Source organism: Crocodylus siamensis, chromosome 1 (genome assembly GCF_052110815.1).
Source record: "Crocodylus siamensis isolate JL-2025a chromosome 1, ASM5211081v1, whole genome shotgun sequence".
In the NCBI taxonomy this organism is placed as follows: domain Eukaryota; kingdom Metazoa; phylum Chordata; order Crocodylia; family Crocodylidae; genus Crocodylus; species Crocodylus siamensis.
Window position 1 is genome coordinate 242972798 of NC_143395.1, and position 23764 is coordinate 242996561.

At 39.6% G+C, this 23764-nt stretch overlaps 1 protein-coding gene across 17 annotated transcripts in view; it reads right to left on the reverse strand.

Moving 5' to 3' along the window:
• The window catches only part of ROBO2 (roundabout guidance receptor 2), a 663916-nt gene that overhangs the window by 489631 nt on the left and 150521 nt on the right, over positions 1-23764 (reverse strand). The gene's annotated exons all lie outside the window — the stretch shown is intronic.

Sequence of the window (23764 nt, forward strand, 5' to 3'; positions counted from 1 at the left end):
GCGCCTACATTGAACACCTTCAAGAGTAAATTGGATGCTTATCTTGCTGGGATCCTATGACCCCAGCTGACTTCCTGCCCTTTGGGCAGGGGGCTGGACTCGAAGATCTCCCGAGGTCCCTTCCAGCCCTAATGTCTATGAAATCTATGAAATGTCAAAAAAGCAAGCAGATGTCAATCTTTTTAAAGAAAACATGGCCATGGAGGAAGAAGAGGATGGACTGTCATGTTACCTCTTTCATAAAGTTTCTCCACCTCCCACCCCCAAACCTAAGTTCAAATCTCTTCCATGCCTGCGGAGATTCAAACCCAAATAACCCACTTCCCATAAGAATACCTTAGTCACCAAGCTAGAGGATCTTCTGGGGTGGGAAATAGCCTTCTCTCCTCCTGCTGAAGTTATTCCATATTGCATAGGAAAACCTTAAGATTTGGGCCAGAGGAAGAGAGCAGAAAAGCAGTCATTCACTAGGAACCACACCTGGGATAGGGTAAACACATGGGGCATTTATACACATGCCTTTTTGTCCTGCAGTGCGCTGGAGATTAATCGAATGTGCTCCGCACACATGGGTTGCACCAAGTGCAGTTGTATAAGTAAGGTGTTTTAGTTCAAAAGCACACCAGTGCTATTTTCTTCATGCTGATGCGTATTTTGTCACTTATATGACTGTCCCACAGTGCCAGGCACTTTTCAAAGCACCGAGTGCTGCAGTGCTTGCACATGTAAAAAAGCCCATGAGTTTCAGTTATTTATGAGAGGACTGTGCATGTATTTCACTTTAAACAGTAATTGAATAAAGTGACAAAAAAATCTTTTTTTATTGGCAAAAATATAGGAAGACAATGATAGGGCTGAAATACCCCAAACAATCTAAGGTGCCTTGACAGTTTTAATAGGCTTTGCGCATCTAAATTCCTTACACTGCTTTGGAAATACCAACTTAATTCCAGACTGCAATCAACCAGTTGTTCAGTTTACCCACTGTTTTAACAGCAGGCCTAGAGATGGATAACCACAAGAGTCTAAAGGGCCCTATACAAAACACAGTTGATATGAAGTTAGGGAAATATGGTGGTAAGAAAAGAGGGAGAAAGTGAGTGAGTCAAGTGTAAAACAACTGCAAAACTATTATGATAGACCTATTTTTTCAATCAAATTTCTATTAATATTATTGGGACTTATGTGGGTTCACCAATGGGAAAAGAGATTCTTAATGAATGAACTGGGAGTCTTTTAAGGGTTAGTAAGATTCTCTCTAATCTGTCCTTCTTCCTAGTGATAAATCCAAATATACCATATACATGGTTAATCAGAAAAAAAAGAAAACTAGATTAAAAAAATGTGAGCTAAGTTAACATGGGAAAGTTATACACTTTCTCTTGGAATCTGTGTAAAATTTTGATTTAGTCCACGGCAAAATGACAGCCTAAAATATTATTGGCCCAGCAGTTTAACAAACTAGGAGCTGATGTTCTTTCTACAGCTTTTCTAGTCAAATCATGGAACCTAGGAGTTAAGTTCTTTTGTGAGTTTTGTTTTCAGAAAATCAGGTCAGAAATTGAGGAGAATGGTCTTATCCCAAGGTGGCCAGAAGGCATGGGATTCTAGCTGGGACAGCACAGTGACCTCAAATTGTACATCCCTCAGTTTTGGAGTTCCAATGGCAGATTTGTCTTATTGGGAAAATGAAACCCTCTGAGGTACATTCTATGCTATTACAATAAAATGTCTTATCTGAAGTAGGAAGAATCTAAGGAAACAACAGTGAGGTTAAGGAAAGCTAAAATAAATGCAACTGACAGGTACCTCACTGGGACTTTTATACAAGAGCAAAGCATTAGAACAATGACAGGAGAAAAGATACAACCACATAGAGCTGGAACCAGCACAGAACACAAGTTTACTGGGAACCAAGAGGTAACCTAGCATGATCATGAGATGTGCTCAGCCAACTCAGCCCACATTACGATCACTGCAGGTATGAAGTTGCTACCAGAGGGTGCTAAGTTCACACTGCAACATTCAAATGTAAGTTAACACTTTCAGGTGTTAATATGCAGACAACCCAGGTTTTAAGATCTCTAGGAGCTGCTCAAAATTACCATGAATAGTCTTTGAAGTGGGTTCAGAAATTAATGAGTGCATACTAGTGCTGTACATCATGACTAAATAGTGCATTGCAATTACAACAATGTTTACAATTGTTTTCCAGTCTTAAGGGGTAAATACATACCCACACATGGGATCAATACCTCAACCACTTTAGCCTTTCTAAGAAAAATCCAGGTATAAGTCAGAGGTAGACAATGATTACTCTCTCTCCCCAATTTATGATGGATAGAGAGGTGAAAGAAAGGGATACCCCGACTGTCATAATATCTAAGCACTTTATATTCTTTATTTTTCTTACAATATCCTTGGGAGGTACCACAGTAATCCAGTCATCATTTGCATAAGCACAGAGATATTAAAGGAATCACCTAAAGTTACACAGCAAGTCTTTGGTAGGAAAGGAATGGAAGCCTAAATCCCAAACTAGCTCATTAATCAACAGATTAACCTTCCTCCCAACTCTGGGAATCAGGACAGTGAATCACTGTGCCAGGGGCAGTAATGTCAGTGGTAAATCACCAATCCTGAAAGCAAGGAGGAGGTAGAGGTGACTTTCTCTGCTCCTGGCATACCACAGTAACACATCTCTTCTTACTAAAGGCTCAGACACAAGAACAGAATCTAAGGTAATCCTATTTCACTTCCTATGGTATAAACAGTTATGAAATACAAATAATTTTATGTTTCATAACAAATCTTCTACTTGCAAAGTATATTCAAAGTGCTTATTATAGACAAGAATAAGAGACATAAGGTAGGCATCCTGCACAAAAACCTCTTTTAATTTGTTAATAAATTGATTGATACAAAAGCATTGTCCAACCAATGAAAGATCACTTTCTGATACCTACTAGAATAATTCACAAGTATCCAGCATGATAGAGCTGTTCCTGTAATGCTCCGTTAGTCATGATGCATAACTGCAATCTTAAATATGAAGTAAAAAAGTAATCTGTAATAGTTAAAGTAGAATTTCAAACTAAAGAAATACCTCATCCCATTAATTGTGTAGCCCCTTAAGAAGTAATTGACAATTAAAAAAAAAGGAAAAAGAAAACCAAAGAAGATTGAATTATCTTTGATCATTTTAAGACCTGCAGAGCAGATCAGTGACTTTCCTTAATGCTTTTCCCCCCCATCTCCCAAAAGCTCACACTTCTATTCAACATTCTTATGCAGACAAATATAGTGTCTGGAATAAATTAGGGGATGATAAGAGATTAGACTTTTTTCTTTCAAATAGACTAGTCGTTTTTTACAAAGAGACCTCACAGAATAATTACAGTATCTCACTGCTAGTGGACTGCCCTGATCTCTTTAAAACACTGGTTAATAAACAGAAAATAATCTTTTGATAAAGATTAAAACCCAGCATTAAATAGGGTGAAGGATTCAGAAAAGTAAAACAAAGCTTATGTTTAAAAATAAAACTAAAAAAAAATCTGGAAAAAAGGCACTACTATTATTATAATCTTTCTAAAGAGTTCAGGTTGGCTGTAAATACAGACAATGGACCAGATCCTCAGTTGTTACAACCTGGCATATCTCCAGTGGAGCTGCCTAGTTTGGATCAATTGAGGATCTAGTATAAAATGATTAAAGGTCTTAGGGCTTTGTTACACAGTAATTTGGGGCAGCTCCTGGAGCTCTTAACCCCTGGATTGTCCTCATATATTAACACGCTGAAGTGGCTTAAAGCACTTGTTATGCAGCTCAAAGTTATGCCACTCCAGGGGAGGATTCTCTCTTGATCTGTACTACCTAGCTCCTGTTTCTTTAAGGCATGGCCACTCCCCACAGATGTGCCACTCAAATTGAAGGTGCTACTACTCCAAACTCCAAGATAGTACTAAACTGATCAACATTTGTTTGGCTTACAGCATTAAGTGTAACAAAACCCTTAAGCAATTAAGGCCTTGTTATACTTTACACTGTGAGCCACACAAATGTTGATGGGTGTTAGTGCTAGCTCAAGGTTGGAGCAGACATACTTCAGGCCAGCAGGGGTTTGGAGGACAAAGATAAGAATCCTCTTCCCATTCCAGGCTTCTCCCCTGCCCCCTGCACTTGGGGCTTAGCCAGTCCCCCCACCCCCATAACCCAGGGCTCCTGCCTACCACTTGGGGTTCCCCTGCCCTTGGGGCTCTCTCCCCACCCTCTGCTCACTTGCGGCTGCCTGCACTGTCTGTCCCATAGGAGCATGCCTGGCCCCTGCTGCATGCCAGGCTGCTTCTCTTCTCTTTGAGCCTCCCCAGAGAACAGCAGTCATTGTTAGGCAGCAGGTTAACCCTTCCCTTTCTGCTCCCTTGGAAGAGACAGTACAGGCAGCTACAAGTAACCGGGGGGGATGGGGGGGGCAGGGGAGGGGAATGGGAGCAGTGAGTGGGGATCAGAGATGCTGGGGAGGGATGGGGTGGGTTGCTAAGATGCAACCTAGATAGGCTACATCTCAGAGTAACATGAGCTAAATAACGTGGATTAGAGGTAAACCTGCCCTGGAGTGGCATACATTTTGGGCCATATAATGAGCACTTAAAACTACTTTCAGGTGTTAATATGCAGACAACCCAGGTTTTAAGATCTCTAGGAGCTGCTCAAAATTACCATGAAACAAGGCCCTAAGGCCCCCTAGCAAACATTACACTTCAGATATGATTAAGCCCTTTGATTAACCCCTAGGTGTGCTCCCAACTTTGGAGCCAACTCTGTTAACTTCAGGACCCCTGCATAAGCTTACCATATGAAAATCCTGGAAATCTGAGGCATTATCCAGGAAATCCAGGATACTGCCCACCACCCCTGCTCTCATGAGTCAGAGGGTGCAGGAGGGGTGCATGACAGGCAGGCAGTGATGCTTGTCTGCCCACCTGCAAGTCACTCCATGCCACTCTGAATCTTAGCCAGAATGCACTCTCTGCCCCTGCATTTCTGAGACCAGTGTCTGAAATCCAGAGCTGTCCTAGCTAAAATGGTACATATGGTCACCCTACCCCTGGGCCCTTGGTTTGCTACTTGCCAGTGCAGAGAAAACCCAAGATCATCTCCCTGCACCAGAAATAGGGCGTGATAGGGATCTGATCCCTGATCCTACAGTCATGCCTCCAGACATTCATGTCACACAGCAGGAGGCATGACTGTTGGGATTAAGAATCAGATCCCGTCACGCCTTTACTTAATATCTGCCTGAGGCCTTAGATTCCTAACTCAATGATTTCAATGAGATTTAGACTACTAAAATACTTAGGACAAGAACCAATAAAGGTATCACAATGCCTAAGTTTTAAATACCCAGCCCTGGAAGGAAATTCAGAATCCCATGGGTGTATCTATACAAGAGGTTTACTGAGGAGTTGCCTAATTAGCTCTACAGTAAAGTATCACACACATGGTTGTATTAGGCCACAGTAAACTAATAAACACTGCTGTAGGTTACTGCTTGTAAACACAAGCATTAGCCTCTGGTGTTTAGTGCAACACTCGTGTAGGGCTGACTGAGGCATGAGGGTTCTTGAGTGTGGGGTATGCCTGTTGACTAGCCCCACATCTAGGCCCCAGCCAGCCTTTCAGCAGCAAGTTGAGTCAGGTTGGGGCAGCCTTGGGCTGGCAGGCTGACCCTCAAGTCCCCTGCCAGCCAGGGCTGCTCTGACTTTGTTCAATGTGCTGAATTCCTGGATGTTGGCACTGGATTTATGACCCATATACCTTGTTCTGGGCAGACTCAAGCCATGAGACTGATCATGACCTCTGTATTTGATAATAGGCAAATGTTATTGATACACATTATTAGCAGTGAGTTAGGTGAGATGAGCTGGTGGTGTGCCTTCTGTCCATGGTGCCCTCAAGTTCCCTTCAAGGGAACCTCTGATGCTCTGAAATCTCTCCTTTTGAATTCTCTCTCTCCTCTGATGACTCTTCATATTTGGGCATCGTTGATTGGTCCTCCTCAGGTGATCATATCGTCTATGCTGAGTCCTTTCAACATATTCCTTTGTTTCATAAATTCATAACATGTATACATCCTAATTTGGTTGTTTACCAGTTTCTCCTAATTTGGTTCATCTACCAAAACTGGAACTCCCAAGGGTGGTTAGTTGGGCACTGTGATCTCACGCTAATGCTGCATTGTTCCTTACCTCTGTTATGGAACAATGTGGTACACGTCTTCAATTTCCCAACCTGTATGTCTGCTTGCTGCTTGCTTGTGTTAGACACAGTGGGCCTTGAAGGAAACTTCACAAACAGGCTTTTAGAAATCAATTAACCCTTGCTGCTCCCCTGGACCATTGTTCTAATTTAATATCTACTTTACCTACAGGCCAATTCCCAAAAGCAAACTTCTAAAAAACATTTTCATCACTGGGCACACATGTAAAAGCAGAACCTGGAAGCAATAAATTCCAGTGCAAACTGCGCCAGAGGTTATTCAATAGCATTAATAGCACATGTAGATGAGCCCTATGTCAAGCAAATAGGCCCAGATAATGAGGTAATGAGTTTGACACTGCCAGGTAATGACCTTGACACTTCAGAGTGGGATATAAAATAGCACACAGTAAAGTGAGTCACTAAGTCAGCATATTTAGCAATGAACTGTTTTCATCTAGCCAACAGGAAATGCTGGGGTAAACCTGAGACACTTTATTCAGAGCTACAAGAAGTATCTTCATTTACTAGATTTGCATAGGCTTAAAATCTTTCCAGGAAGTATAGATTTGCACACTTTCTTGCAAAGAAATTTACAGGGCTTCAAATTTTGTTTTAGAAAGTTTTATACCCTCCTTTGATATAGAACCCTCCCTTTCTATAACTATCTGGATCCCAGGCTCAATTCACTTGCCCAGGCTCAATTCCTGCCTTTGTGAGGAATTATTTGAAACCACTGTTTCCATCTGCCAGGAGAATGCACTAAATCCCAACTTTAGCTATTCTGGGTGGAGACACTCTCCAGTGTCCACCCTTCCTATTACACATGTGCTCATGGGCAGAAAAGACTGCAAGAATTCACTGAGCCAATGAGAATATTTATAAGCAAGCATGACTCTGGCAGAGTACTTGAGAGAACTGCTAGAAATGGGGAAAGTTTGGTTCCAACAGCTGCTCCAAGGACTAAATAATCACCAACAACAGAAAAAGCCCTTATATCCATGGCCAAAAGCCAGAACCCCTCACTTCAATGGAAGTGCCTAACTGCTAGACCATGAAATGATGGCCCCTGTTCCTTAGCATCAACTTTGCCATCGTATCAATCTGTGGAGAGTCTCCTTCATTGATTTCCAAACCATGGTCATCTTATGCCCAAATTAAAGTTGTTTTGGTATTTGGGGTGGGGGAGGGGGTTGCTGCAGGGTACTGCTGAATGAGATACATGATGTCAAGCTGAAGTTGTGAAAAATGTTCACATGTAGAAGGAGCTTGTTTGCCATAATTTCACACTGTGTTATTATTTTTGTATTTATTTATCATGTATTTCAAAGGTCAATGCAGCATTTGTGAGCTTGTCAGGTTAAGAATTTTGCTAACCTTTAGAAGACAACCTTAAAGGTTGTTTCAGCATCCTTAAAGTAAAATCAAATTTTGGGCTAAATTGTATGTTACTATGGCACAAATAACATTTGAGACAATGCCTGAAAGCAACTGTAGTAAAATTTGGTATTTTTTCAAGCATATATTGTGTCAAGCACTCACAATTATCACTGTTAGCTTTCCATCCAGCACAAAGGGAAAGCAAAGTTAACAAGGTGTTAACAAAAGTTAAAAACAGGGAGAGAAACATGTCTGTAATTGGCAAGTAGACTCAGGAGCAGACATATTACCTGAAAATACTTACTTTTATTTAAAACCAGAATTTACATTTGGATGTAGTCAGTAACCTGGATGTTGCAAACAGCATACATGCTGTTTCCAGTTCTTTTCTTCTACTGCTTTTGGTTTTGTGGGGGGAGGGGGTTGAGTTTCTTGTTTATTTTTTAGGTTTTTGCACTTCTTTTTTCACATGGAAACCAGTATCTTTTTTCTCTATGTTCCAACAGATTGGTCTCCCTTCTCTCCCCGCAGCTTCCTTTCTATTAAAGTCCACACATTCAGAAAGATGGCACAAAGAATGCATTTTCCCTGCTGAAACATTCACCTGCAGCAGAACTTCCAGCTATAGTGAAATGATGCTTCCTAATGCATAAGATAGGATACAATGCAGACCTTTTCGAGCTACAGATGTCAAGCTGTTAAAGCAACCAATACCAGTAATACTACTTTTTAGAAACACAGTTCTGAGAAGAAGTCTCATTATCCTCTCACCTAAAAAATTCTCACAGATTTCTGATTTACAGGATTGTCAGGAAAAAATAATTCCTATCTCATGTGTGAGAGTTAATAACAAGGTTTCCAGAGTGTCCAGAGTCTCATTAGATAGCCCACATACACAATGTACCAGTAATATCCTAGTAATCAGTAAGCTTTTACTTTTAAATACATTACTTCTGTGAGAAAGCAACTAGTAATATGTAACAGCTTACCTTCAAAGCATCTGCTTGAAGCTGTGCTAATGAACCACATGTGTTAATTTAAAATTAATGACTTAAAGGCTTTCATGAGTCAAGGAAAAAGTAGAGATGAACAGTAATTCAGATATATCTACAATCCAGCTCCAGTTGGAAAATCCACTTTGGAGAAGGAAGCCCAAATGCAGGGAGGGCTGGACCCAATGATCTGTAAGGTCCCTTCCAGCCCCTAACAGCTATGAAATAACTGTGAAAAATAGAAATAAAAATTCTTGTGTATTCTATCTATTTTAAAGTCTTGAAACTATATTTGAATTTTTGGATTTTTTCACATTCTTCGCCTGGAATGGTTCTCTCTATGCCAGATTGCGTTCTTTCACATTTGCTGTCCAAGTGTTGGAATTTGCACTGTGAAGAACCACACAATTTAATCTGCAAGTCTGAAAGACAGTAATTCTCCATGCCAGACAAACACACACACACACTCTCTCTCTCTCTCTCTCTCTCTCTCTCTCTACTTGTCACTACATTAAGGCTGAATTCATGCCTCCCACAAAGTTCATTTTTAACTTAATAAATCTTTCTTTTAACACAGAACTGGGTATGGAGCACACAGATCAACAAATCTAAGTAGGATATTACGGCATTATTTTTCTACTCTCTCCAAAAATTGACAGTTCCTGAAATCCCTGCACCTCAGCCCCCCACCTTCCTCTTTCCTATAAAATCTTGCATTTTTGGTTGGAATTTGAATGTTGAAGAAAAGTCCCCCAACATAAAGATTGCATAAAATTACTAATCAATTCTGCCATAAGGACTGTATTTCAGCTGTTCAATAATTCCAATCTAGCAAGCAGGCTCCCTGGTTAGGCTGTCTGAGACAGAACAGAAACAGTGCATTGTAGGAACTTCTTCACAGACTGCATTATGGGAGACTGCATTATAACCTAGAAAGGGGAACAACCTAAAAAAGACAAAATATCTGTAGCACCCAGGAGGCACTCTACCAACTTCCAATCAAAACATCTAGGTGGGTTTCTGAATTAAATATGTTATTTTGGGGGTATTTGATTTTTTTCAGTGAAAAATTCAACTGTTCCATCAGAAACAGACATTTTGCATGAAAAAACAGTCACTCAAAAATAACTTTTCTCCTAAATAAGTTTAGTTGGGGGGGAAGGGGGGGATGAGTGTGACCGGCTTTATTATGCCACAAAAAAACACCTTAGACTATAATTTCACACTGCCAAATCTGAAAAATGTTGGATCTTACTGTTTGCTACAATACATTCAGGGCCCCCTTTAAAAACAAATCCAGTAAAGCTTCAGCGTAACTAACCAACAGAGCAGAATTTCTCTCGTTACTTTCCTCAATTACATTCTGAAAACACCTTTATTTAACCTGAAACAAAGAACCTACCTAATTCATGTCTTTGAAATTAGCATTTAAGGAACCATTGTTAACAAACATATTGAACTTTAACCTTAAAATGAACACAGATCATTATGTTCATACAAATTTATGCCACAAAACTGCCTTGAATAAATTGATAATAATAGGGTATTCTGTACTGTCTCTCTGAGAATGTTCATTTTTAGATCATGTGTTTTTGTGTTAGAATTTTGTGTACAGATTTAATTACAGTGAGGAAGATTGCATAACATTATCATTTTGTAAAAACCAGTGTCATCCCAGCTTGCCAAATTCTTTGGTCTTTTCACTTTAACCTTGAAAATCTCTTGAAAACACAGCACAAAAGCTGTCAAAACTGCTGGCAGCCATTTCCTCAATCCATTATGTCAGTTTACTGTCTTACCTGACATCTACACTCTATTTGAAGTTCATCAAATACAGCCACGTGTCTGATTAATGGCTAATTTATTATTTGCCTTGCAAATGTTTATCTGAAGGGAGATGAGGTAAATATACTTCAGGTCTGACATACACCATGGCCCCTCTTCCTTGTCTGATGGAATGGTCAGTTGATAGTGTCCCAGAGGACTCATGCCCTGCCTCAGATTTCTGAGGCAGCCCTCTGAAAGGAAAAGTATCTATTTTTAATGAGCGTAGTGAAAAATCAATTAGCTAGCGGCTGAGAAGAGGAAATTAGTAATCACTTTTGTTTGGCATTTTCATGAGACTAATCAAAAATAACCTTCAGTATTAATCAACTGTATTGGTATTCTTTGCCAGCCCGGAGAACCATTGTTTTAATACATAATACAAAAATTCAAATCATGGGCTTTTACATCAGTCACTGAGCTGAAAATGCTGTAATATAGAAAAAGATAAAAAAAATGAAAAGAAATACATTTTCAGTAATCTAAAAAAAAGAGAGAAGAAAACATACACATCTGGTGTAATTCTCTAATGCCATTTAGTTGAGGGACAGCTATATGTCATCCAGGGCAGTGCAGTGGTTACAGTTGCGCCTCCCTCTGAGTCCTGTTTCACCTAAACTTTAAATCCAAATGCGTGGAAGTGTAGCAGCATTTTAATTCAAGCAGCCCTGAGGAAGCCAACTGATTTTGTGGCTCATTATAATCTATCCGATTCCTGCTAATCTCTCTTCACCAGACAGGTGTTAACAAGACTCTCTCCTTTTTAATAGGTTTGATGTTCCACTACTCAAGCGATCCTTTCTTCTCCAATTTTGCTGTCTGTTAGCCATTCCTGGTAATGCTTCTCATCTGTTTCACTGCTCTGCAGACCATTTTTAGCACTAGCTGAAAATCTTAACTCAGGTGCAGTAATATTAAATCAGGTGAGCATTAACTGAGGTGTGGAAGTGACTGACACTGAAGTATGCAGTGTCAGGTAGCTCAAAGAGGTTGCAATCACCCAGCTCCGGGGCGCTTCACACATTCCCTTGGCCGGGAGACCATAGCTGATACACACCCTGTGCCTGGTAGATCATAGCAGCTGTGATCTCCCAGCCATAAAGTGCCTACCATGCTCTCCACAGCTGGGAGATCACAGTCCTGCAGCTGCCAGGACTTGTAGCCCCAGCCGCATGTGGGGCACAGCCAGGGCTGCAAGTCCCCTATTTGCTGGTGCAGGGGGAGCCCAGGAGGGGCCACAGTCATACCTCCTGCCAGGCATGTGTGGAATGGCAGGAGATGCAATTGTGTGGATTGTCCATTAGATCCTGCATGTGTAGAGGGGGCCTAAGAGATGTACATTTTAACTACAGGACTAATGAAACAATAACTTTTTTACTATTGTTGCCTAGTTTGTTCTGCATTTTTAAAAGTTTATATATAATCTAGCTGCAAATTAGAGCACATTCCGATCAAGTTAAACTTCTTTTCACTTGGAACTTAAACTGAATGATATAGTGCTAGGCCCATAGTATATTAGTAAAGTTCCTAGTTTCTCTTTAACTGAAGAAAAATGTGTTGCTGTGCCACACCATCTGCACCTTGTTATGAAAATCATAGATCTGCCCATGTATGTCACATTATTATATCTTTTCTGCACTAAACAATCCTTTACAAAATGCCACTTACTGTACAATTTTCTGTGTACCTGGAAACTAAAAGCCCTGAAATAACACATTTTTGTGAAGATTCTTCTTCACAAACCTTTAATGCATAGGTCTTTTCATTTTTCTTCTTTTTTATCTTTAAAACACAAATTTTAGTTATTAGAAGACAAAGAAAATTTAACACCCTGCCAACTACAGTAATGCATTATACACGAACTGAGGAGATCGTGAAAAGTGATTCAAGTTGAATGTGGGGGAAGAAATTCAGTATATCAGGGTATGAAAACTGTCTTCTTTTACATGCATGGGTTGTATACTTGGAATTGGTATTAGAACCACTCATTCTCTCTCTCTTGTACTCCTGCTATGGAGGGCAGCTTTAAAATGCTCATTACAACTCTCATTGCCTTTCTGTCATCAGGTTTCCCAGCAGAAATTAACTGGGTCCAAGGGAATAAACAAAACTCGTTTTTTCCCAAATTTTGGACCTACTTTATCATTATGATTCATTTGACCATGTTCAGTTGGGTGAGGAACCAGGTTGTCAGAAAGCAACCACCCCTTTTCCCCCTGCAAAAAACCAAAACAAAATAGGCTGCTTGCAGACGTTAACAAAAGTCCAACAACAACCCCTATACCCCCAGTACTTTGTTTTAAATGCATAGTGTTCCTACACCAAGCCCCACATGTGCCTAGAAAATGGAGCACCTTAGCTGGGCCCAGCTCGCCCAACATCTGTATAAATCAGGTGATTTAGTGGAGCTTTCTTGGCACTTTTATTAAATAGCTGATTGACTTAGCTTTAGATAAAAGCTCAAAAAAACTCCACTAAAGCACCCGCTCTAGACAGCTATAGAGCTGGGTGGAACTAACACACTGTTTCTTCCTCTAAAGCACAGCTTTTAAAAAAAATATAACTGCAAGAAGCCACAAACAAAAAATGCCCCTCCCCGCAAAAAACCTCCCTGAAATGTACCGTATGTTCTTCAATAGAAAGCAACCCCCCATCTAATTAGATTCTATATATGGAAAATGTGTAAATTTGTTATAATTTGCCCTCTTCCCACTGCTACAACACGGAAAATAAACCTGGGGGGTCATGTAGCCTTTTGCTTTCTGCTTCTTCTCTTTTTTTTCCCCTGGCAGCCCTTCCCCGTCTCCTTACTGTCAGACCCTGCTCTCCCTGAGTATATGGAAGCAAAGAGCAAATCTGAAAACAATGACATTAAAATTAAACATGGCTGTTGTAGCAACTTGCACATAGTACCTATGCACTTAGTTCATCCAGAATTGATTCATATTACTTGGCGCCTACTTCTATGTAGTAGAAACTGGCTGCATTTACACATGCACTTTATTGCAGAGTAAACTAATCAGCTCTGAAGTAAAGTGTCACCATCTACACCATGGTATTAGGCCACAGTAAACTAATAACACTCTTATGGCAGAGTAGTTAACCGCGATTAAATGCATTTATACACAGACTGTGGGTGTAAATTGCTCCCGATCAGCCCAGCCAACAAGGGACCAGACTCCTGCCTGCTGCCTAGCAACATAGCTCTGCAATTTCAGCACCCTCATCCCCCAGCCAGCCCTGATGCTGCCACCTGAAGCCTGGGGCAGAGCAGGGCAGAAGCAACCCTGGTGTAAATTGTTCCACCTGAGCTCAATTTGCTGCTGTCCTGGGCGCACATATAGATGCTGTGCTCAAGATTAGTTCACTCCAGCTCAAACTGCTCCAGAGTTTATTGCTTCAAATTAATTGCCTGTGTAGATGCACCCACTGGCTGCATCTACATGAGACACTGACTGTGCAGTAGTCCATGACTACTGTGCAGTAGCATCACATTTCAGAAACCATGATACGATACTATTGCACAGTAGTCTCAGGTTACTGAGTAGTCTGTGTCACAAAACAGCCATTCGTCAGTGCTACTGTGCAGTAACACAAGTTTATACAAGTACTAAATGACTGTGCAGTAATGACTGTACAGTCAGTGTCTTGTGTTGACTTGGCTACTATGTATGATATTAGTCCAAAGCCAAAGGCTCATGATTTACCACACAGTTCATTGGGCTGGGCCTCAGCAGAGTCAAGAGCATTTCTAGCTACAGTATGTGAGTGTACTCTGGATACCCGCTACAAAGAATCCATGTGCTAACTCGACTCATAGTTGCAATCAGGCGATCTTGCCATGAGTCCTGGGATCCTCCAAAAAATTATATGCAGATGAGACCATTTATATGCAGGGCCATCTGGTCTGGTTTTACCTTGTGGACAGTGGGGCCACACTAATCCTAAGAACCAGGCTGAGAGACGGAGCTATAGAGGGGTTTTGGATGAACCATTTTGGGAGCCATTTTGTGATGTTTGCCAGACATTTAAGGCTGGTGAAGAAACAGGAATAATTGGAAATGGGAAAGAAAGGCACACCTCAGTTCTGTGAGTGAAGAGGAAGTCAAAATGCATGCAATGTCATGGCTCACCATGATGTGAAAAAGGTGTTGGTCATAGCTGTGTTGGTTTAAGGACATAGGCAGACAAGGTTTTTTGGGTAAATCTGATATCTTTTATTAGACCAACTAAAATAGTTGGAAAAATTCTTCTTTACAAGCTTTTGGGTACAAACACCCTTCTTCAGGCAGAGGAAGCAATGAGGGGAATGTATTTAATGGCCCTACCATATATCTTGTTCAGATGGGTGGCACTGGCCTGTCCTTATGGTAGGCTCCTGTCAGCATCTAGCCTTTTGGTTAAGATTAAGAATTTTCTGCACCAAGGGGAGGGTATCAGGGTGTGCTCTTGTCTTTCCAGTGCCAGCCTGGTATTGCAGGACCTCCAGGCCCAGAGCCAGTTCCCTGTGAAGAAAACACCTGTCCATTTTTTAAAGGCCAAAAAACAAAAAGGTTCCCAATCAGCATGTTTGCCCAGTATGGCTCATATGTTTTATAGCCATGCTCAGTGTTGGCTGTATTTAATCAACTTCATAGTTGGTCTCGATTGCTGCTTTTGACAGCAGTTTAATAATAGACAATGTCGTTAGCAATATTGCCTTGTATGTGATGATAAGATGAGGGGCTCTCCCCCACTTGCCAATTGAAAGGAATAAAAACCTCATCTTGTATTCAAGTAAATACAGTAGGTGGAGAAGAGAGACGAGAGAGAGAGAGAATGTCGAAAGTGAATGCACAAAAACAGATCTGAGGGAAGAATAGAAGACATACAAGAAAAGAGAGACAAACAAAACCTATATTTTAAGGATTTAATCAGGCATCAAACTGTACATTATAAAACAGAGAAACTGTTTTTCCCCCATCCCTTGCACAGGGATTTAAAGTTAATTTAAAACATCCACTACAGAAAAGTTTTAAATTGAGAGAAAAGAATACAGACACTGACACCCCATGCATATTATGTTTAGGGGTATATAATATGTGAGTATTTGTATTAATATTACATGGAATAAATACTAAAACAATTAAAATTTTAGCCAGGCTCAAAGTTAACTAATTAATATTTCAATATGAGTTGTGGCGTTATATCAGATAGCATGAAAAAAACAATGTTGTCCTTTCAAATGGCAAAGGTTCTCAGTGCCAAATGGTTTCTAACTTAGAGCTCATAAAGCAGGCAGGAAATATTCACATTCCCTTGGCATATTCTTACAGTCATGCTCCAAGACCCACAGATTCTGTCAAACTATTCAGCACAGCTTATTTTCTTATTCATTTTGGCTTGATATGGAGTCCAAATGACAGTGAGGTAATAACTCCAGGTCATTTTTATATAGGCCTGTGGTAAAAGAAAACGATTATTCCTAAAATATGTATCTCCATTATCGTTAGTAGTTTTATAGTGTAAGTGCTGTATAAGTAGCTGAGTGCTCAGTTCTTTCTAGAGATTGGCACAGGAAAGGGTCTTTGAAACAGTCTCAAGCAAGCTCTCGTTAAGATGCATATTTGAGGTAAAAAGTTTGTAATGTACATAAGATCTGTTGCAATGGTATTCGGAGTGACTGTAGAAAGTATGTTCAAGTATTCTTTAAAGAGAGGAAATGGCCAGTTGGCTGAATCTAGAAAGATTTTTTTAAAATAAATAATTGTTTTGTTCTTGTTTGAGGAGGGGAAACAAGCCACTTACTTTCCACATAAATCTGGTGCCATGGGACTAAACATAAAGGATTCCTGTACTTCACTGTTTTATGTCCTCATCTTGATTTAACAACTCCTGAGTTCAGTTACAAGTTGAGAGCACCCAGCACCTTTCAGGCTTGGTTTTGCAATGTCAAATCATGTATCACTGATGTCAATGAGAGATGGCAACATGACCTCAGTAGGAGCAGGATCAAGCCGAAAGCACTGATACAACCACTGGGCTCATCCAAATATGTGGTAACCAGGGAGCGTACACATCTTTTGCTGTGTAGAGTAAATAGTACAAATTAAGTCATTTTATGAGATGAGGCAAAAAATGTAGTCTCGTCTGTGATTGTTCCTCTGGTAGGTTAATACACCTTTAAAAGAGTATGTACTAGACATGAACTAGCAGAGAACTTTCTCTTGATAGCTCTTTTGTTGCAAGACATTATGAAATACCTGCCTTTTGTAGCATCCAGAAGAAATTTCAACTCAGGATCTTGACAGCGAGGTAAACTGTCACTTTCAGTATGGTCCCTAGACTTCAAAGTTTATATTGAGTCTTACCAATATCTCAAATCTTATGCAAACCTATTTTTAAAGGAAAAAAGCTACACAAGAAACTATTTCCTTGAAGTTTAATTTCCCATCAGGATTGTCACTGGCTGCTGGCGACAACCACTAACTTTCCCAGCACTAATTCTTATGTGGGCTGAGACATACACAGTACAGTGCGTGTCAATGGCTGAGGCAGGACACTCTGGCCTTGTTATTCAGACATCATATATGTAACTAGTCCTGACAACTGCTGATTATATCTTTTTTAAAGCACTGCTGCCTTTTTTTGTTTGCCAGTTATCCTCTGGTGTATATGCCAATGCAGACAATGTCCCATCACCCTAATTGTCACTCAGCTGTCTGTCAGTGATGAGAAGAAAAGGGTGACAGCCTTGACATCCCACCAATCATCCCTCTGGAAAATTGATATCGTCCTCCCCGGTAAACAACAGCTAAAGAATCGACCAGCCTTGCCGGCACATCCCTGAACAATCAGCTTCCATTAAGAGCAGAAGCCACACATTTATCCCACCATACTCTAATCAATAGTATGCTGACTTGTTCTGCACTCAAGCATGCTACTGCTCAAGGTCTGTATTTAACACTGGCTACCTTTCATACACTTTCTAGTTCTTTCTGACTTTAAATATCTCATGTAGCTTAAAGAATGGGAAAGTGTATTTTCCTTTACAGATTACTTTCTCCTTTTCTCATTGATTTGGCATATTTACTTCCAAGCCCAGAAAGTCTAGCAGGTTTATTTGCTTAATTACATGTTAGGTTGATGGTGATTTAACCTTATCATTAAAGAAATTAAATAGCAATAAGTGTTTTATTATTTATCCTTTGCTGCCTTGCATTCATTTTCATGCTGTGGAGAATATGATGCCTGCTATTTTAATTTAGTCTTTGCTCAAGTGACCTGTACTCTGCAAATGCCATCTGGGTAAATAGTGCGATTTGTTAAGCATGAAGTTCACATAGTTTTGCCCATCATCATAAGAGTCCCTAAATATTTGGACAAACAGCCTAGTAGTATAGTAACAGCACTGTCATGTGCAATGCTTAAGATACAGAAGAGAAGACAAGCTATTCACTAGTCATTGACAAGGCAGGCATATTTCATGAAGGCAAAATGTCTCATCCTTGGAGAGGAAGGATGTGGCTGACAGACCCTACTCCCCAACTTGAAAAGCTACACCAGTGTAGGTCTTACCATGTGATATATCCCTGTATTTCCAGTCAGGGTAAGGAACAAAGTCAGCAGCTGTTAACACGAGCACCCTAAGGAGCAAAGTGTTGGGCGGCTGCTGAATCAAGGTCTCCTACACAGACTGCATAAACTCCTCCTACTGTTAACACTAACCTTCTGAAAATTTTAACATATCTGTCAAGGATGACCTTTACCTGAAATAAGAATAAACAAACAAACACCTGGATGGTTTGAAAATATTCTCCAGCTGATAACCCAGTATAATTTGGGACTGCGGAGAACAAAGTGGGAGAAGCAGAATAGGAACAGAAGCTTCAACTACCACAGACAATCCCATGATCTGACAATTGCTGTTCTGCCATATGGAAATAAAATATGATAGAAAGTACATATTTGAATTCCCATACTGCAGGATAACAACGCAGACTCTGAAGTTGCTCACCATTACTGATCCACATCTCCTTAGAGACCTATTGTCGTCAGACATGAGGCAGGGTATGTATTTTGAGAAATACATTTGATGCACACCATGATATATGCAACAATAACAGCTATGTGTAGTTAGTAGCAAGTATCCCTTTCTTTTCACTGAAGCATTTTATCAGTATCAACAGCTGTATATTTAGTTATTATATTCATTTTTAGGTGTTTAAGGCATTTCATTATAGGTTTCTTGTTTTGGGATCTAGACAGTAATGGTGTAATGTGCAAGCCATTAGGGAGTTCGCTGTCCTCTTTACTTCACTAAATGGACATAATCAATACCTTAATAGGAATGTTTGGAAGCATCCTTACGAAGACCAAACTGGCACATTACAACATTTTTCCGGCCTATGCATTAAGTTCATTAACTTTTCTCATTTGAATTACAAATTTCATCTCTCTGATCAAGATGAAGACAGGCCGCTCATTTACAAGCTCAGATTTTTGCTATGTTAATGTTTTACAGGGAACGATAAAGTTAATGCAGCGGAGAGACATCATGTCACCCCTATTGGTAGACAATTATAGATAAGGTTCCAAATTCCAATAACCCTGATGGGAGGCACTCAGGAACTTCCATAAAGGAATGACAAAAATATTAAGTAAAGAGGCCAAAAGGCTAATAAACCCTATTAGAAATATATTCATGCTTGTCACAACATGTGCACATTCTACAAAACCAAAACATGTTATTTAATTTCATTTCATTTAATGAACAAACACAGCCACATTCTCCATAGCACTGAGAATTACGTTTTTAATTACGTAATTAAAACCTTTTTTAAGGGTTGCAAGTTTAAAGAAATACTCCTCAAATGTTATAGTATTACATTTAGAAAGTTGATAAAATAAGGTTTGGAAATGTGACTATATCATAACCTTATCAAAGCACTAGAATTACTTTTGAAATGCATGTTAGTTGCACAATGCAAATTATTCATGAACATACATCACAACCTCTCCAAAACATGTTTATATTTTAGTGCAGTGTCAAAAATATGAGAAAACAAGTGGTTGTAGATCTGACTCACTGAATAGCTTCTTACTCCACAAGTAGGCTCAAAGAACTCAATGGAGCTCCTTGTGAACTCAAGTGCTATTCATCTGGAGCACTTGTATCAAAATCTGCCTCTATATTTCTCAGCAAAACAGAACCAATAATAGAAATATGAATAATATCCAGATTCCTCAGAATTCTGTAATGTGAAAGGAATGCATTATTTCCAATCAATTTCAAAAGAACGCAAATTAAAAAAAAACCCTCAAGAAAGACCCAAGATTCAAGCCATTTTACATTTTATCAGAAAGCATAAAAATGTCTGTCTAATAAGTGATAGACTTGAGCAATCTTAATAATTGGGCAGCCTGATCCTGGACATATCAGTCCAATCAGATGATATCCCAAGACGGATATAATTTACCACCCTTTTGGCAGTGTCATTTACTCTTCACCAATCTGTGACCTGCTGTAAAGAATTAAAAGCTGCTGGTTCCAGTTTCCCCCATGCATTGGGCTGCAATCCCAAAAGTGCCTAGAGGAGCTGCCTCTGCCTTCCCTTGAGGTCAGGTACTGTGTATTCTCAGTCAGCTCCCTATCTGAGAGTGCATAGGAGGAAGGCTCATTTCATATACACACAACCTCTGTGCATGTGTGTAAGGACCTGTCACAATCCAGTCCAGTGTGAGTAACTATTGAGTACTGCTCATAGCATATTAAGGAAGGTTAATTTGTTCAGAAAAATCACACTTGACTGCTCTCTCTCTTTATCATAATCAAGGGGACTAATTTTGAATTTAATTTTAATTTCAAAGTGGCTAGAACAGCCCACTTTAAATTCAAAGCAAGAGGTGTTTAAAATCATCTCCTGTTGTGACTAAGAAACTTTAGCTCTTTTAATGTTAATGTTTGACAGGGATTGGAGGTGGTGGGGGGAAGAAAACGTCAGTGTGAAATTAACTGCACGGAACTGCACACAGTTCAAAATCAGAATTTCAGTATGGATAAATGACCTCTGTTAATTGATTATAGATTTTTTTAAATATATGGCATTATAAAATGAACAGCTTAGGGCATTATACCTCAGTATAAGTCATTAGTCTGTTATAGTTTCTGTTACTATGTAAGTTTGTGGCTTAATGATTGGAGAAAATACTCTGTGACAGACCTGAGCTGGTTTTATTATATTTTCTGACTAGTGGGAACTGTCAATTCGCATTCATATAATATTCATGGGTGTTTGATTTTTAATGGAGAGTTACATTTGCAGGGTCTTTTTGCAGGTTCTTTCTTCCCAAAGAGTGTGTTTGAAGTCATAGAAAATGTCTGAACACATTACAAACAATTTAAGACGCGGCTAATACACTACATGAAAAATGGGGAACTTGGAGGTCAAGAATATGAAAGGATGTTTACTAAATGTTTCAGTACCCATCTACCTATATTTCCACTCAACTATTTATTAACTCATTATATACCTTGATAAGATTATTATACATCGTTTCCTCACCCACATGTTAAATCATAACCATTATCATAGAATCATAGAAAATTAGGGCTGGAAGGGACCTCAGGAGGTCATGTAATCCAACCCTCTGCTTAAAGCAGAACCATCCCCAACTAGATCATCGCAGCCACAACTTTGTCAAGCTGGTCCTTAAAAACCTTTAACAATCTTTAAGTGTGAATCACCAAAGATGGAGATTCCACAACATTTCCAGGTAACCTGTTCCAGTGTTTCACCTCCCTCCTAGTGAGAAAGTTTTTCCTAATATCCAACTTAAACTTTCTTTAATTTGAGTCCACTGCTCCTTGTCCTGTCATCTGTCACCACTGAAAACAGTCCAGCTCCATCCTCTTTGGAACCACTCTTCAGGTAGTTAAAGGCTGCTATCAAATCCCCACTCAGTCTTCTCTTCTACAGAATAAACAAGACCAGTTCCCTCAGCTTCTTCTCATAAGTTATGTGCTCCAACCCCCTAACCATTTTTGCTGCCCTCCACTGGACTTTCTCCAATTTGTTCACAGCCTTTCTATAGTGGAAGGCCCAACACAGTACTCCAAGTATGGCCTCACCAGTGCAGAATAGAGTGGAATAATCACTTCCTTTCAATCTGCTAGCAACGCTCCTACTAATACAGCCCAGGATGCCATTAGCCCTGGTAATAAGGTCACACTGCTGCCTCATACCCAGTTTACTGTGCACTGTAATGCCCAGGTTCTGCAGAGCTCTTGCTTAACCAGTCAGCCCCCAGCCTGTACTGGTGCATGGGACTGTTCCATCCTAAGTGCGGCACTTTGCATTTGTCCTTATTGGGATTCCTTTTGGCTCAATCCTCCAATTTGCCTAGGCCGCTTTGAATCCTAGCCCTACCCTCCAGTGCATCTAGTATACCCTCCAACTTGGTGTCATCCACAAACTTGCTGGGGGGCATAATCTATCCCATCTTCCAGATAATTATGGAAGATACTGAACAAAACCTGCCCCAGGACTGACTCCTGGGGCACTCCACTTGATACTGGCTGACAACTAGACATTCAGCCATTGATTACTACCCATTAAGCCTAACACTCCAGCCAGCTTTCTATCCACCTTACAGTCCATTCTTCCAACCCATACTTCCTCAGCTTGATTTCAAGAATGCTGTGTCAGACAGTATCAAAAGCCTAACATTACACAGCCTAACATCATTTGAGTGATTGTCCTTCAAATCAAAGGCACAATGTGGTATGCAAAGTTTTAAGTGGCCACAGGCAGAAAAAATGTTTCCACTCTAATTGTAAATCCACCTCCCATATTTACAGCTCTCTCTATTATGGGTACTGTATTGGTAAAGTATTGATACACCATATTAAGAAAGGTTACTCTGATAAAAAAATACATCAAACCCAACCTCATAGTAAAGGATGGATTCCCATTAGCAACTTGAAATTAACAATACTTGGTAAAGATCTAGCTATGGTTCAGAGGGAGAGATTCCACTGTATACATTTAATAAGAGAGATGCATTTATGCTTTCAGCTGGCTCTTCCAGAAGTAAAGGAGCCAAGGCACAATAATACATGTGCACTATTTTGTGAACAGAGATTCAGGAACGGATAACAGGAGAAAATGAATGTTTCTGTTTCCACCAAGTACTTGTTTTTCATTTTTATTATCACACAGCTGTTTGTCCTGCAAAATAAATGTTTAACCTCCTTTCTTATACCAGGGCTCTTGGCTTACTGTCAGAAATGTAGGAGATACAGCAGCAGCTAGAACTAATGGAAAAAGAATTCAGTGATAGGCCACAAGATTTTTCTATTGGTTTCTCAATCCTTTTCACTACTCACAGCTAAATGAAACTCTGAGTTTTTTACTACCAGATTTTAAAAACATTTGATCAAAACAGAAGCAATATGAAGGAGAATAATACCAGTATTATATAAGCAAGCAAGGGAAGGTTGGAAATTTATTAATTATAAGATAACATATTTGGTCACCTATGGGAAAAGAAAAATAGCAATTAGAATAGTTTACCTTCTGACATACCATTCATGAAAGCACTGTTTAGACTGAGTTATTTATAAGCCTCATTTTATAGATAATACAAGACAGACAGAGAGATTTAATACCTGAATTACCACTATACAAAGCCTAAACAAAGTATCAGTTCCATGTCTGCCTTCAAAACAGGATTCAGTGGCAGCGATGGAAGGAGGGGGGAAAACAACAAGCTTCCTATTAGCAGTCTTTTGAACTAAACCAATATTGTCTCCCTAAGGGCAAAAGAGGAAAACATTTAACTTTAACTTTCAAAATATTTCTAAATCGTCAGACAATTTTGATGCGTCAGTGAGTACGTGAAGAGATGAACCATGAATGTTTCTTAAGAAAAGATTGTATTCATAAGCTTAACATATTTAGTAAATTAACTGTAATAACGTTCCCTGTCAATTGGATACTTGTATTTGAGTAGTTTTAGCTTCTCCATTAGTAAATGAAGCATCATGAAATTATGCTGAAGCTGCACTTTAATGAAAGATAGAATTTTGTGATGTAGATGTAAAAATCCCATTCAAAATGCATTCAAAATGCATAATTATTATTATGGTCATAATGTGATTTTCTCAAAACCTAAATAAACAACTTAAAGCCTTTGGGACCTACAGGCCCTAGGCAGTCATGCTTCATTGGCTCTGTCTTTCAAGGAGCACATGCTATGCAGCTATCTAAAGTAGACTTGTAATTACCAGACTCCTCCAGTCCACTGGAGTACTTTCTCCTTTACCTATT